A 16,083-nucleotide genomic window follows, 5' to 3' on the forward strand; every position below is an offset into this window, starting at 1 on the left:
TTTCTTTCCCCCATTATTTTCCTTTTCACCGAGTGCAATCATTACCATTTTGACATTTTTCAATTTCGTTTTCAAACTGACAGACCACCCTTCTACCCCCCCCCCCCCCACACACACACACTTCCTTCCTGCTGATACTCATCATAAATGCAGCCGTCAGTCCAAACCTCATCACCTTCTGCTGTGCGGTGGTGCTATAGTCAGCACCTCCCGTGTGTTACCCTCTCTACGGCTGTGCGTGGCTCTTATGCAAGAGGCTCTAGTGAAATGGGTGGTATGTGGTTAATATTAGAACATAAGGGAGCAGGCTCTATCCAGTCTGGTATAATGTGATTTTTCAATAAAGACCAGGTCTGCCATATTGTCAGTCACCGCAGTGCGCTGCCTGGAAGGTGATTTATGGTCAGGTGGGTGTTGGGATTATGGTCCTCAGCTCCGTTCAGTACCCATAATGCCTCTAGCCCTCCCATGGGTATAGTGTAGTGTATAGTGGGAGAGCAGAGTTTTCATTTTAGGGGAGGGAAATTGGAGCGGGTGGCTCATAATAATATGACTAGGGGAAATGTAGTTGTAGGTGTTTATTTGAACAAACTGTACGTCCAGTTATTTTATGGCATTTCAGGGCTTTCTTACACGGAGGGAAATTTAGGACGACATTGTTTTATCTGTGCATGTTTATGTACAGGTGCGTCCTGTTGTAATGACACAACATCGTAGGTGAAACAGTGTAAAAACAACATCAATGGCATAAATGAGTACAAATTTCTCGTAATGATCATTTCAGCAGCCCCTCCGACAACAAACCTCCCAGTAACTAATGGAGCATATCACACTACAAACGTTATTGCGTCGGTGCACAGACAACCGTAATTGCCATCATTGCCATTTACCATGTCTTTTTCGCCAGGCATAGGGAGGCAGGCGGGCAGGCAGGCAGGGAGGCAGGTGGGCAGGCGGGCGGGGGGGCACAGGACCCCCCGTGAGGCCTGCGGCGAACCACTGAAAGGCCACTTGTCAAGCAAGCTCGGAGGGAACACAATGGGGGAACTCTCCGGCAGTGCCTGGGAAAAGGACGAGTCAGGGTCGCTTTCAATTAGCTCAGCGTGGCTGCAGCAGGGGCTGGCCACAGGGCTGGGGGGGGGGGGGGGGGGGAGGTGGTGGTGGGGGGGGGGGGCGCACAGGAGGAGCAGGTGCAAAGTTGAGTGGGAGAGAGAGGAAAAGGCTTTTTTTAACTTCTTTTTTCGGGAGTTGAGGGGGGGGGGGGGCATTCTGAGACGTGGGAGGAGGAGCTGTTTAGCATGCCTGCGAGGGAATCTGGGGGAACACCGTGTCCCTCCATACCTAATGTGCACTCTCCTCCTAAAACAGGACACTTCATTTTGACAAATGGAGGATCATTATTTAGCTCAAGAGAAAGCAAGGGAGCCTGAATCCTCCTTGTCAAAGAAGCAAAAACATGAAGCAAAAATGAAATCAGGACAGGCGCCTACAACATGGCCATGACATAGTTACCAGCAGTAACCTTTTTTTGCCGTGTCAACGTTGAAATATATCTAATTGCTTCCAGGATTGTAATTTTACATTTATGCGCCAAAACTAGAATTTATCTTTTGTTATTTGGACCCAACGACATCAGCCCACAGCTGCTGAAAATGACTGCCAGTGAAAGTGTAACGTTAAAAAAAAAAGCTTTGGACCTCATGTTACCCATCAACAAACATATCCAAACTGCACAATTTACATTTCATGGACTTAGTTTTACAAACGAAATAATAAATACAATTTCTAAATATCTATCTACAGTAACCTCATCACTTGACATATTATGGCTACTTAATGTCCTCGTAGCTAATGCCATGATTCTGGAAGTAGCTAATGGCACCTGACAGACAGCATACATTCTCCTACCCGCTTGGAAAGAAAGCGGTGAAGGAGGGTATTCAGTTGGTTGCCGGAGGTATATCAATATATATATGTATATACATTCCAGTGCTGCTGGTGTGTGTTTGTTGTCATAACTGAGTTCGCTTCAGCATTGCTGCTGGGTAAGTCTGTGTGTATCGCCAGAAGCCAGTCAATCTTACAGTCTGCACCTTTTAAGATCAAGAGACTCTTTGTTTCTTTTAGAGGAAGTCTCAATAGCAGCTCACTACAGACGCCATCAAATACACCGTCTTGCTTTCAGCCACCCTGAGCGTCCCATTGTTTTGTAATGTCTCATATTGACAGAAAGGACAAAGGCAAGATACAAGAGAGAGAGACTAACAAGGTTTTCACTGAATTCACATCATTTACTGTCAGTGTAATGAGGGTAGTGTGATAAGGCTGGACTGGTGATACTGTTGGGATGACAACTTGCTGATTGGCAGTCGGTTTAAAAAAATTATTTTTCCCCTCTCCTTCACTCCAGACTGCCATTCTTTTTTTTTTAAATGAAAAGAGACAGGAGCTCGAGTTCCTCCCCTCCAAAGCGGGCCACATGCAGTGTGTTTCTTTATGACTCAGTGCTATTGAGATATCAATAATGGATTATGTAGCGTTAAACTGACACATCATTCACACTCATTTTTTTTTATAGATATTTATGTAACCGTTTGTTGCTATTTGCATATTTCATAATCCGCACACATCCTCCTTTTATGGGAGGGGGTTGAGATTCTTTAGATGTCGGCAGCTTCAGACTTTGTAAAAATTGTAATAATTAATCTTCTCCTTACTCCCTGATGGATTAAATGTCTGCCGTGACACCATCGTTGAAATCAACAGTAATCGTCTTTGAGATTAATGATTTCTGTCCTAATGATCAAAACATGTTCAGCGAACTTCATACCTCCCACCACCCCGCCACACAAACACACACACACACACACATGCAAACACACACACACACACACATGCAAACACACACACACACACACACGCAAACACACACACACACACACACGCAAACACACACACACACACACACCGTCGCATGGATGCCTGTGAGGACACTGACACACACAGTGAACTGTGCAGGCAAACCACCTGCCTGGGAGGGCTGTGGAGAGAATGATGGCAAGGGGGAGCGGGAGTAGGGGGGTGAACAGCACCCCACCGCGCTCTCGATGCCAGGAGCTCCAGAAGAGGGTCGGGAAAGTTGAGGAGTTCAGGGACTTACTTTTTGTGTTTTTGTTCTTTTTTTTCCTCTTTTTCTTCAACTGTTGTGCGGTTCTGTCTCACTCACTGTTCCGCAGACTCCAGCTGGGTCAGATGTGATTTAGAAGTGTGTGTGTGTGTGTGTGTGTGTCCGTGGGTGAACCACTTCCCTTGAGCATAAGTGAACTAGATCAATATTTCCACCCTTTAGGGCTGTGTTTTTAATGAGTTTGACCATAGCAGGTAAAGCCTGTTGCCACCAGTTGTTCCATAAGCCAATGACCTATACCGTATGATGCCATGGCAACCATTGCCAAGAGGAGCTCATAAATAGTTACATCGGCGTATGACCAGATGCTGCAAACTCTGGCTGACACCTGGGTGGAGTATGGCCATGCGTTAAACTGGGTGTAACCTCATCACACCCTCATCACCATCAATATTTTGTTTGACTTAAAGCTTCATCTCTCATGTTGTCTTTCTATTCCACTATATGTGTCGCATGTACTGTATGTATGTCTTTCTTTTCCACTATATGTGTCGCATGTACTGTATGTATGTCTTTCTATTCCACTATATGAATCGCATGTACTGTATGTTTTGTATTGCGAGACTATCAAAAAGTATCCGCTAATACTTTCTATATAGTTACAATTAATAAAAGACCATTTTGCTGTATCATATGAGTTGTCTCATACACAAGTGCATTAAGCAGAATAACAACATTGGCATATTCCATCCTTTGCATGGACCCTTGGTGTTTTGGTGTTACTACACACTCATTCTCACCCTTGACAAATGTGTGTGTGCAGAACAGAGGATTAGCACATGTTGACAGGGTTATGAAAACTCCTCAGTATAATGCCACCAGTGCAAGTCTCAGTACACCGATGAAAATTGGACCCCAATTTGGTGCCTTTTATTTTGATGGGTTTTTGATTACTGCTACCTGGCTAGGGTTAGCCTTGCCACATCATATGAAGAGTCAGTGATTAGCGCCTCTTATTCATGAGCGTAAACCGAGATGAGATGTGTCCAGATTGCACTTTCTGGCGTTGTGTCCCGTGTAGTTTTGACTGCATTTAGGCTAAGTGACTTCTCGATTCAGTCCATTTAATTCCGCTGCACTGAAAGACAGCAATTAATCCAATTAGTGATCAATCAGTGTTGCAGGGCCTTGGCTCCTCCATCCACTAATGGCCGGTATGACAGCAACCCGCCCCCCCCCCCCCCCCCCCCCCCCCCCCCCCTGCATTATTAATAATTCCATTTCAGGAGCCCAGCGGCCGTGAGGAGTAACGTCCCGGGGCCATTGATCACTGCAGTGGAGCGACTAGCACTTTGCCTACGGGGGCCTTTTACAAGACATTACCAGTTAGATGGAGAAGGGACGGAATGGGAGGGAGAGAAAGGGGAGCTCCAGCCAAAGTGCTGTTGGGTCGGGTGTGAGAGATGGAGAGATAGAGGGAGCGAGTGAGAGAGAGAGAGAGAGAGAGGGAGGGAAGAATGAAAGAGATCAAGGGACAGATAGAGAGAAATAGATGGAGTGTGAGAGACAGAACGAGAAAGATATGCTGGGAGACAGATGGAGAGAGAGACAGGGAGCGGGGGGGTTCGGAGAGAGAGAGAAAGAGTGAGCGGGGGCGAGATGGATGAGATGATGGTGTGAGAGATGTAAATGGCGGGCATCGAGAGAGGGTGTGGGTGTGTGTGTGTGTGTGTGTGTGTGTGTGTGTGTGTGTGTGTGTGTGGGGGGGGGGGGGTAGAGTTATGGAGCTGATGGAAAATAGGGGGTGCCAGTAGATCGCTCAGTCAATGAGGCAAGTCTAAATGCCCTCTTTGGGGTATATTAAGAGAAAATTAGGAAATGGAGGTCGCCCGACTAACTAGGACAAAGGGCCCATATTTTAGTTAAATCCTCATCATTCGTGTGTGCCCCCCTCCCCTGTTGTCTCTCTTTCCTGGTTGGGTTGTCCAAAGAAAAAACTCTAAAGGCTCGTTAAGGAAATTGAGATTAATTTCGAGAGGTGGGTCAAAAATTCCTCTGTGTGCCCTTCTCGTTGGCTAAAATGGCGCCGAAACATTATTCCTTGCTGCTGCGTTCTATATTATGGGAAACATGTTGGCCTTCACACAACAGAACACTCGTCACATTGTATAGCATTTACCATGTTTTGTTGACCTCATTTTGGCTCAATAGTCCTTGTATGAGTCTAAGGATCTCACTCTGTGTGGAGATATGCTGTCTTTCTCTTTATTTGTTTGGCACGAGATTTTAATGTCAATTCCACATTCATTCCTGTGCATTTAAAAACATTCCATTGACCCCATCTATGGCCTTCAATAAATATGCTTCTCGAGGCATCCATGAGTCTTTTGGCTGAGTTGGGAATTATCGAGCTTTCCAGGAGGAACAGTCCGTGTCGCCCAGAGTAACCTTTGCATAGGAAAGCAACAGGAAGGTCGACATACAGTACATGAGCAAAGTCAGTCTGCAAATGACATCACCCTGTCTCATCCTGCACAGTTTCCCAGCATGCCGAGCAGCCCATGTCTGTTGGCCCAGGCTTCTGATGGTGGGCTGAGATGCAGGCTCATTAGAGCACCCTTGGATCCACTCGCTCCCATGTTGTGGCAGCTGCTGCTGCTGCTCCTGCTGCTGCTGCTGGGGCCGGTGTGGCCCTAGCGTGAGGGGACATACTTGGCGGATTGCTAAGGATCCGAGGGATGACTTTGTGGTCATGACCCACTACACAGGCTGCTGTGAGTGGGATGGATGGGAAGTGTTTGCAGATGCATTGACCAGATGCCATTAGTCACTGGTCTTTAGTGAAGAAACTGCTGGCCTTGCGCAAAGGGGCTATGAGAGTGGATTATCCATCGGAACCTCCCCTTCCCTCTCTCCCACTGAGAGAGAGAGAGAGAGAGAGGATGTGTGTTGTGAGAGAGATAGAGCGGATGTGTTTGTGTGTGTGTCGTGAGAGAGAGGGAGAGCCATGACACAGATAAGAGATTGGTTAGTCACTGATATAGCGCTTGTGTTTTCAGGGTTTCAGAGTATTTCCAGTAATTTTCCATCTGAAAGGCAGATTAAATGGGGGTAATGAGTTCACAGACAGCGCCGCTGATGCTCTCAACCAATGTACAGCTGCTAGTTCCCTACCACACACACACACACACACACACACACACACACACACACACACACACACACTCAGCCGCCAACATCTGGCTCTGTTTAGACCCATACTTCAAGCCTGTGTTTTTGCCAGCGGTGTTGTGACAGAGAAATAACGGTCAGAATTTCGCGAGAAGGACGTTCTGCTCCACGTCTCTTCCCTCAGCCTCAGGTCGGCGACCAGATCAAGTATCCTGCCCGCGCCCGCGCTCGCTCTCGCTCTCATAACTCAGGGTCATTACACCTAACATGTGTTCTCAGTGCAGCCAAAGCCTTGTGTATTTACCAAGTTTTTTTTTTCTCTCTCTCCCCCCCTCTTTTGTTGTACTTCCAATAGGGACTTGGCGAGGGATTGCAGAGTTTCTGTCAAGTCTGAGGGGGTCGAACCCCCCTCTTCTGCCCCCCTCCCCCCATCTCCACCTCTCAGCACCAACATCATTCCTCTCTCCTCCTCCTCTGCTCAGCAGCTTGGCTCGTGAGTCTCCAGGAGGAAAAAAATAAAACACTCAGTTCACCAAAACAACTGGCAACAGCTGATACCAACTGTAAGTACACCTTCTCTCGTTTTTTGCTCGTAATCAGTAACATGTAAGCACCAGGACAAGCTCATAGAAGAAAAGCTTTCTTACAAGTTCATGTAACTTTGGAAATGAATATCTTTTGATATAATGGTCTGTTTAAATGACAATTAAGCATTGTACGACTAGCTCTAGTAATTGCAGAGTACAATTTCAAGAATGTCCAGCCTATTGCCAGGATTGGATTCTGGGCCATGGATACTGGGCCTCATTGATGCCGATTGTCTGCTGGTATTTCTGGAGTTGAAAAGGTTCAAGTGATGGCATGAAATGCGTCTGTAGTCCAGAGTAAAACTGAGTGAGAACAAATAAATGGATCTCATCTCACTGATCCCACTGATTGCCTCCTTGGCTCTGATGATGGAAGTCAGCTCTCTTCTTGCATCACGTTGCGCGGGACTAGATTTATTCTCGGGCACATCGAAAGCCTTGTCTGTAGCGGCGCACCTGGGTTCTGCTCCGAACGATAAATGCCACGCTGATTTATAACCACAACCTTTTCCCCCTATGCCTTTTGTCTCTGGGCCTTAGACACCTTGATGTACCACTGTTTGCCTCACAGAGGACTAACCTTCTGTAGCCCTCCCTCTCTGTCTCCCCCTCCCTTTGTGAAATATCCCCTCCATTGTCAGGAGATGCCTCTCGGGCTGACAAAGGCCAGTGATTGCACCAGTGTGCTCATCCAAAGGCTATGCACTTGTGCGCGGTCTCTTGAAATTTGTAGTCAAAGGACCCACATACTGTAATTCAGGCGATTGGAGCATTCAGGTCATCCTCAATGGAGTTGAAGTGTTGTGCTGAAAGGCTCTGTAACAGAATGGAGGTGTGTCAATGGAAGGTCCTCATAGAGACGGACAGTTTTTTTTCAGGCCTTTTGTCACCACGTCCACCTCCCTACCTGGAAAGGGAGACATTCTTGAAACCCGCTGGGAAAGAACATTGCTCGACCAGGCAGATAGGCGTGAAATATGATCGGACTGAACCCCCTGAATGACTGATTGTCACGCCTGATTGTCACGCCCCCCCCCACACCACCCCCCTCCCCCAAAACGGTTCGGACTACGTGGCAGGACGTTTATTATGCCACCGTTCTTCTATCGGTCACCTTCTCCTGAAAGAATGTCTATCTGCTTCACCCCCTCTCGCCCTGCTTCTCTCTAACAGGTGCATGAAATTGTAAAATTTGCCACGTATATCCTTTTAAAGCACCTCTGTTGGGATGCCTCTCCCTTTCTGTATCTCAGGCGTTCGAACAAAGAGCAAGGCTTTGCAAGCCCTTTGTGTGCTCGGGGTGCTGGGCTATGCCTGCCAGCAATTGTGTAAAAAGGCATCTGGGGTTGGTCAGGGCTCGCAGTTGGGATGGGAGAAATTTGAAGTCTGGCTTTGGGTCCCTTCCAGTACTGCATGGCCGATGCCCGCCATTAATGTCCAAAGACAGCCCTCTCTTTGTGCAGTTCCTCGTATTCGTTTTTGTATTTTCTGGAGTATCTATCCCTCCCTCCCTCTCTCTCTCTCTCTCTCTCTCTCTCTCTCTCTCTCTCTCTCCATCTCTGTCCCTTGCCCCTGTTCCCCAAAGTTAAACGAGGGCATCTCCGCATTTCAGTGTGCTGTGACAAATTGGCACAAGGAGCCGAACCAGATTGTGGCCGGGAGGGGCGCGGGGTGTCGCAGGGACACAAATTGATCATCCCCGAGTCCCTCACGCTCTGCTTGTCGGCTCGCACCTCCCCGCCCGCTCTCCAGCCCCATTAGAGGCAATGATGTGAGCGAGCGGTAGAATTCCCACACACATGCCTATAACAGGGGCTGCCTCCCCCAGACCCTCTGGAAAAAGGAAAGAGGCCCTGGCATGAGAGGGGGGGGCATGACGGGAAGATAGCAGTGTGTGGAGGCTGGTGTGGGCTTGATGTAAGCCCAGGGGCATGTGGGCATCTGGAGTCCGTCCTGGTACCAGCCTGGCGGTGTCATCCTCAAGAGAGGGAGGAAAAGGGTGCTCGGTCATAATTGCGTAATCAATTGAAGAGCGCTTCCTAGTTGTGTCAGCAGGCATATCCTGGCTGAAAGCCTCAAGACACTTTTCTCTTGTGGGCTGGGCCAAAATGCCCCAGATGTGGGTGTGTGGTGTACGTGAGGAATCTGTAACTGGATTTGATCAACATATTTCATGGTCATATAGCTCAAAGTTGGAAAAGGACTTTTGATAAATGGTTCTGTGAATGTCCACATTGATTCAGGGAATGCATTACGAAGGACTCAGTCTCAGTATGATATAATATGTGTCCTAAGTCACATCTTTTTATACCCATCTTTTTTTTTTCGAGGCAAAATGGTTTCAAAATGTGCCCAAGATAAAGAAAACCATGACTTTCATTTCTTCCTCTCCACTGTCATTTTCGAGAGAAAAAAGGGGAAAAAATTAGCAGTGCTGTGATTCCATCAGACAGAAGAGTGATAACGGCTCCGCCAAGGACCAGGAGTACCAGTGATCATGGGCAGGCTTTGGCTTCCATCACCTGTGAAGGAGCTGGAGCGATATCCCACGACAGATTTAGATTCAAAGGAAGGCCCGCGTTAAGCTCCGCATTGATCCAGAGATCTGAGGTACCCACAGGGACCTTCCGAAGAAGCTCTGAGATGCTACCCACCAGTGAATCTCGACATTCTTCTCCATACTTAGCAGGAGCTCTGAAAAACACTTCCTTTTCAACTCCCTTCATCCTTTTTTCTCAGTCACAGCTCATTCTAAGTAGCTTTAGGTACAGCATACTTCTGCTAGTTGAGGAATTCAAATAGAAGAATGTGAGGAGACATTTGCTGAATTCTACAAAATTGTAATGAAGGACTGCACATCTAAAGGTCTAAAACACACAGTAATAGCGTTGCCATGAACCTTAAAGGCTTCCCCTTTCAATTAATACACTGACAAATAAAAGTTTGAAAAGTACCTAAAACAAGTGAATGGTTCAGGTATGTACATCTATCAGTCACAGCACCAGTAGGACAATGGAAACCCCTTCATTAGCTGTTCGATTCACATGCTAAATACTTGGTCATTAACATTACCTGTGGCTTTGAGGGAGGAGATAGACCACATGGCTGAAAGTCCACTGTGAACAAAACTGGTCCAAGTATAATTCCTTTAGTTTGAGGCAATCCCTACCATTTGGAGGTAGATGGTAGAAGATATGGAATTCCATTGAAGGAGATGTAATAGATTTATAAATGGAGATTACCAAGCTTTTAAATTCCAAAGGCACTGAGATGTAATATAATATGGAGCTACAACTTGATGATCTACTAACCTACTATCTGGGGAGGAACTGGATGAGTAAGTTAAATTTCTTTCACAGTAGGAGATCTGTGTGTTGTATAGGCTAATGTTTTTAGCTTGCTATGCTGTTGATTAGCCCATAGATAGGTTAGGCTTGGCTGATCGATTATCTAAGATATGTATCTTGTGTGTTTGGCACACACTGGATAAAGTGTTTTACTCTGGATCATTTTAGCATGGTCAGCTTCATATAGGCTACAGAATAGTTGTAGCTTCGTCAACTATGATAGCTTCTCCATCCACCTAGCATTTATAGTGAACAATATGTATGATGTATTAGCGCATAAATTTGCTATGTGGTTCAATAGCTTATCAGCTCTGTAACGTAAATAGCCTACCTAAAGTTTTATATTGTTAGACAAACGTTTTTCTCTGCACATTCAGAGCAGTCTGGTTGTAGTTCTTTATGAGTTGGCCCAGCATATAAGTCATTGAGAAGCTTGTAAACGTGTAAAACTTCACTGATCTGTATCTCGTGTGTTTGGCACACACTGGATAAAGAGAGAGTATTTTCAATGAACTGTAAACAGGCCTTAATACCCTCTTCTTTTCCAATTTCCCAATTCACACTGTGCACAATGATTGAGCAGGGGACAGAGAGGGCCACAATGAAAGTCCAGTCTGACAGTGGGGAGTGGGAGCTTACCTGTGAATAACGCCTATCTCATCCATATGCATGGTATAAGCCACTGACTTTCAAAAGAAAAAAAAGTCTCAAATGTTTTGACAAATTATAATAATGGCATTCTTACTATTCTCAGATTATTGTTGCGGAGTTTGTGCTAAGCAATAGCATATGTAGCATTTTTGGATCAATGTTTTTAGGTAGGGATTAATAAAATAATGTCAATGCATGTCAAACTACCCTCAGACCCCAGAGGGTTAAGCTTAACCATTTGTACCTTTGTAGGTTCCAGTGCTGTGGGAGCCTTGTCAGTTTCCCCATTGTGATACAGTGGTGATGGGGTCAAGGCTCCATTAGCTTGGAATGTTTGTGCTCAGGTAAAATATGTGCAGATTTTGTAGTGGCTGCGAATGCTTTATGAGGTGTTCTCCTTCATGCCGTCTGGCTCTCACTCACACACTCACACACACAGACACTCACACACACACTCACACACTCACCGGTTCTCTGGAGGCTGTCCAGACCACAGGAGCGGCTCACTCCCCTACTGTGAGCGCATCTACTCACGCTGAAGATGAGAAGAGAAAACCACACACACACACACACACACACACACACACACACACACACACACACACACACACACACACACACACACACACAGCATAGAATACAGCTGCCTTGGCACCCAATAAGAGCACTCTTATCGCAGTGTGTGTGTGTGTCTGTGTGTGTCATCCTTGTGAGACTGATTTCCTTGTAGCCATCTGCCCAATGCACCAGAATATACACTGAAAGCTTCAGCAGATAAGTAAATTGAGTGGGTCAGGTATCAGCACCTTAAACAGGTTGTTTACAGTCAACCCCCCCTATTCCCATCTCACTCCCCCCCCCCCCCACACACACACTCCCCCCACACACACACACACACACTCACACACTCACACACTCACACACTCACACACACACACACACACACTGCCCCATTTACCTCCTCCACTAGCCCCCTGTCCTGCTCGCGTATGAAGACATCCCCATTGCTGGGAAACCTGGGGAGTTGTCAGAGCAGAGATTTATGTCTTTTGGACACTCACACACATTCACACCAATACGCGCACACACACTCGCCAGATAGGGCTGCACACCTCCCAAGGTGATTTGACGGCAGGTGATTCGGCGAGAGTCAGTGTTAAATGTTCTGGAAAGACAGGCCAGCCGAGCCGATGCCAGACACGGACACCGCTGCAGCCTTGATGGCCATCAAAGATAGAGTTTTTTTCTTTTTTTCTTACAAAAAGAGGTTTATGACAGGGACGTGTCATTCCTACCTGTAGCCTGACGGATTCGAAATCATTGTGTGAAGCACCTGGACGGAAGCACGATAAATTTGATTAATTTAAAAAAAAGGAGCACAAGGACTAGAAATTCAGATGAGTTCCACAGTGTTCCACAGTATTATGCATTTAGCTTTCGACTGTTAATTCAAATTATCCATTTTCTCGCTAATTTGCAAGGCTGCTACATTTAACCCTCAGTCTCGCTCAAATAGATGCCTAGTTAATTAGTGTTCTTGTAATGGATCTCAATTGCAAGAGTGTGGATCTTTTCGAGGCCAAGGTCACAAGCTTAGTTTCCAGGTAGCACACACATAGATATATGCATGCATTCACTTTACTCATCAACAGATTGCTTTAAAGGAAAGTGCTTGCTCTTTCATATTTAAAAAAAAATATCACATTTAAAATCTGAAATTGCTGTTCGGTTAATTACAGTGATATTACAGTTTGGTTTATATGAAAGTTTATGTCTGTTCAGATTCAGGTTTTAGTATTTCTTTTTGTTCCGTCTTTGTTTCTTGCACAACATCCAAGCTGAGTGAGATGATACAGTATGCAAATTTGTATAGATTGTTACTGAAAATTATGCCGAAAATTACAGCTTTTCAGTGCAATCATACTCCTTCAGTCGACCCATCTCCCCAGTAAGATAAAGAAATAGTTTGCTCACGCATTTTAAAATATTCTTGCCGAGTTGTCAATCTTCTCTTCTGAATCATTTTAAAGTGGTTATTTTTGACTGGTAAATTAGAGCGTTAGCTGGAGCCCTGAACCCGTGTATTTATAAACTTTGAAGAGGGGCGGCTTTATGCAATTGATGCTGTGTTTTATATAATGATAATGACTGTTGATGATGGAGCTTCTTGAACTTCAGTCCTCCAAGTGGCTGATTGGCAACCATCCAGCCTCAACGTACTCATGTAATTTCACAGCACCTCTTAAAAAAGGCATAATGTCTCAACTTAACCTCAGACTGGTACATGGACCAGAGATGTTCCTCATCTCTCAGGCCCTAAATCGGCTTGGAGGGTGCAGTATTTTTTTTTTCTTCTGCAGTGAATAGTATGCCTGAGTCGTTGGCACACTGATTAATCTTTGCCCCCCCTTTGCACTGTACAGAGCCGGCTGTTGAGAACAAGCCTCTTTATTACCGAACAGACTGATTACTCTTAAAGTCGACACGGCACCGGCGACACAGCAGTGGCATATGGTGGCTGAGATCTGACTCACAGACAAGACACCACAAGAGGCATCTATAAGGAATGGATTACAGTGGATAAAAAGTAGAGGAGGAGAAGAGAGAAGGGGGGGGGGAAGAAAACGACAGCTTCAAAAATGCCGGCTTATGTCAAGAGTGATTTGATCTATCTCAAGCCGTGTCATCAGAGCAAACATTTTAATAGACAGTCTGTCGGGGGAAAGAAACACTTCACTCGTGGATTTGGATCAGTCGTCAAATTGATACACTAAACCTGTTGTAATTCTAGACATAATTGGCACGGCATTGAAGTGGGTTTTTATTTGATATGTAACGAGAGCCAGTTTTTTTGGCCAGGCCTGTTGGGTTGAACTGTAAATGCCTCGAAGTGATGTGGCGAGCACTTTGCTTCTAAAGCATACCACACTGCAAGGCATCTTAATTTAAGACCTCACAACCAAGTGTACAGAGTCCAAGTGGCTATCCGAACATTACGTTTTGTTTTTACGGTGCTTGGGTTTTAGTCCCTCCAGATCTGCACTAATGTGAGGTTTGGGACGGAACGAAATGTAAGAAAATCTGGGCTTTTCTTGACTGTTTGTGCTTTTAGTCGACTTCAAAAAGTTAAAAAAGGAATACACAACATCATTATTTGTATCAGTCAGCTAAACACTCTGAGATAATCCTATTTCATACTTTTTGGACTAACTCTCAGCACCACCACTTATCTTAACATTTGAGACATGTTTTGGTAATCTCCTGAGATATGGTTGACCAAAAATCCTCTCTGTTCGTTTCTAAACTCCTATCTGTTCATCCTATCAGCACATAGCTCATGAAGTGGATCAGGCCTTAATGCTCGTTACATTTCTCGCTCCCTCCCAACTTTCCAATCTTAAATTACAGTTTAATGTAGAATCACCATAAAAAACAGCTTCCGCTATACCATGGAGTCATTTTTATTTGTGTAACAGCGTGCTCTCCGTCCAGTATAACTCTGTTCACACGGCGGAGCTGTTTTTAAAGTAGCCATTTTTGTGTTTGATTAGAGGAACAGATGCTGTAGCATGTGAGACAACTGGATTTAGACCACCAGCTCGTATCCCACACTTGGAATGATGCAACACCACTGGATTTAGACCACCAGCTCGTATCCCACACTTAGAATGATACGCATCAGACACCTCCACAAAGCCCTGAAATAGCTCGCCGCCACCCATTTAGAGCGGCAAACATGAACCCCCTGATACAACGCAGAAAGTGCCACACAGAGGTCTCAATGCCAGTCTTCTGTCCATGACTAAAGTAGTCAGAAATCCCAACAAACCGAGGTCTGTCGGCAGATTTTTTTTTCCCCACATTGATTTGTTTTTCATCTTGACACTGAATTTTTTTTTCAAACCCCTTGGTGTGATGTGACATCGTCTGTGTGTTTGGAAGTGTCTAGGTGTATGGAAGCAAACCGATTTAAAGAGTTACAAACGTGCCTATGTGTCACTGTCAACAGCTGATGTCATTTCCTCTGCTGCACAATGCTACTCTCTCAGACCCTGGGAAGTAGTTTGTCGCATTGCCTTTAACTGCTAAACACACACACACACACAAACACACCGGCCAAGGTCATCTCTTTGAGGGAGGAGAAAAAAAATCTCCCCAATTCTGGGTACACTAACTCATGAAGATGCAGCAGCTTTGACACAAGGTGTAAAATTTGAGGCAAATTTAACTGCCACAGGGCCGAGTCTGGTAGCAGCTCACCGCGCTTGGTTTGATGCAGCACCTGCGATAAGGCTGAGCGAATGGCGATGGGTGGCGGGGCTGGCTGGGATTTATAATGAGAGGTGATGACAAGGGCCGGCCCAGGGGCCCGAGCAGACACTAGCTCAGGGTATTGATTGAAACCGCGGCGCAGACAGCTCTGTTTAGTCTCCTCCCTGCTTCTTTTCAAAAGATATAATGGTACTGTTGTGGTTATCTCATGCGCGCATGTACCTCGCGCTCACTGTAAGTTATGGGTAAACACACACGGACACACACACACACACACACACACACGCACACGCTCACACACACACACACACACTCATACATTTAAACAACACAAGCGCAGTTTCTCCCTCACACAAACATGTACAAACACACTCTCGCACTCTTCAACAAACAAACAAATTCACACTCTGTCGCACACATACACATACACACACACACACACACACACACACACACACACACACACACACACACACACACACACACACACGTTCTCCTCTTCGTGTTAGGCTTGGCACAAGAGTAATGGTGCCTCATTCCCTCCTGCCCACAGACTAATGAGAATCTCAAATCCGACAAGCAGAGTGCATTTATCACGCACTCACACTTAATGACATCCCTGCCAGGGCTTAGCAGAGTGCGTACAGCACTATCTGCCTGTTATAGATGGGGCTGTTTGTCCCCTCTGCTTTCTATTATAACTGCATGGTTAAATGTTTGGGGAGGTGTGAGATCAGGGTGTGTGAGGGTGTGAGTATGTGTGTGTGTATGTGTGGTGTGTTTTGGAAAACTCAAAAGCAGCGTGAGAGTGTGTGTGGTTCTGCGTGTGTGTGTGCGTGTGTGTGTGTGTGTGTGAGTGTGTGAATTTGTTTGTTTGTTGAGTCCGAGAGTGTGTTTTCTACATGTTTGTGTGAGGGAGAATCTGTGC

General features: G+C 45.7%; 1 protein-coding gene across 3 annotated transcripts in view; it reads left to right on the top strand.

Moving 5' to 3' along the window:
* Positions 1-16,083, top strand: part of sema6e (sema domain, transmembrane domain (TM), and cytoplasmic domain, (semaphorin) 6E) — a 96,294-nt gene that overhangs the window by 27,890 nt on the left and 52,321 nt on the right. For all 3 annotated transcript variants that reach the window (XM_031577044.2, XM_031577045.2, XM_031577046.2), the window contains exon 2: positions 6,654-6,861. The gene's annotated coding sequence lies outside the window, so the exon portion shown is untranslated. The remainder of the gene's footprint in view (positions 1-6,653; positions 6,862-16,083) is intronic.

Source organism: Clupea harengus, chromosome 11 (genome assembly GCF_900700415.2).
Source record: "Clupea harengus chromosome 11, Ch_v2.0.2, whole genome shotgun sequence".
Lineage (NCBI taxonomy): Eukaryota > Metazoa > Chordata > Actinopteri > Clupeiformes > Clupeidae > Clupea > Clupea harengus.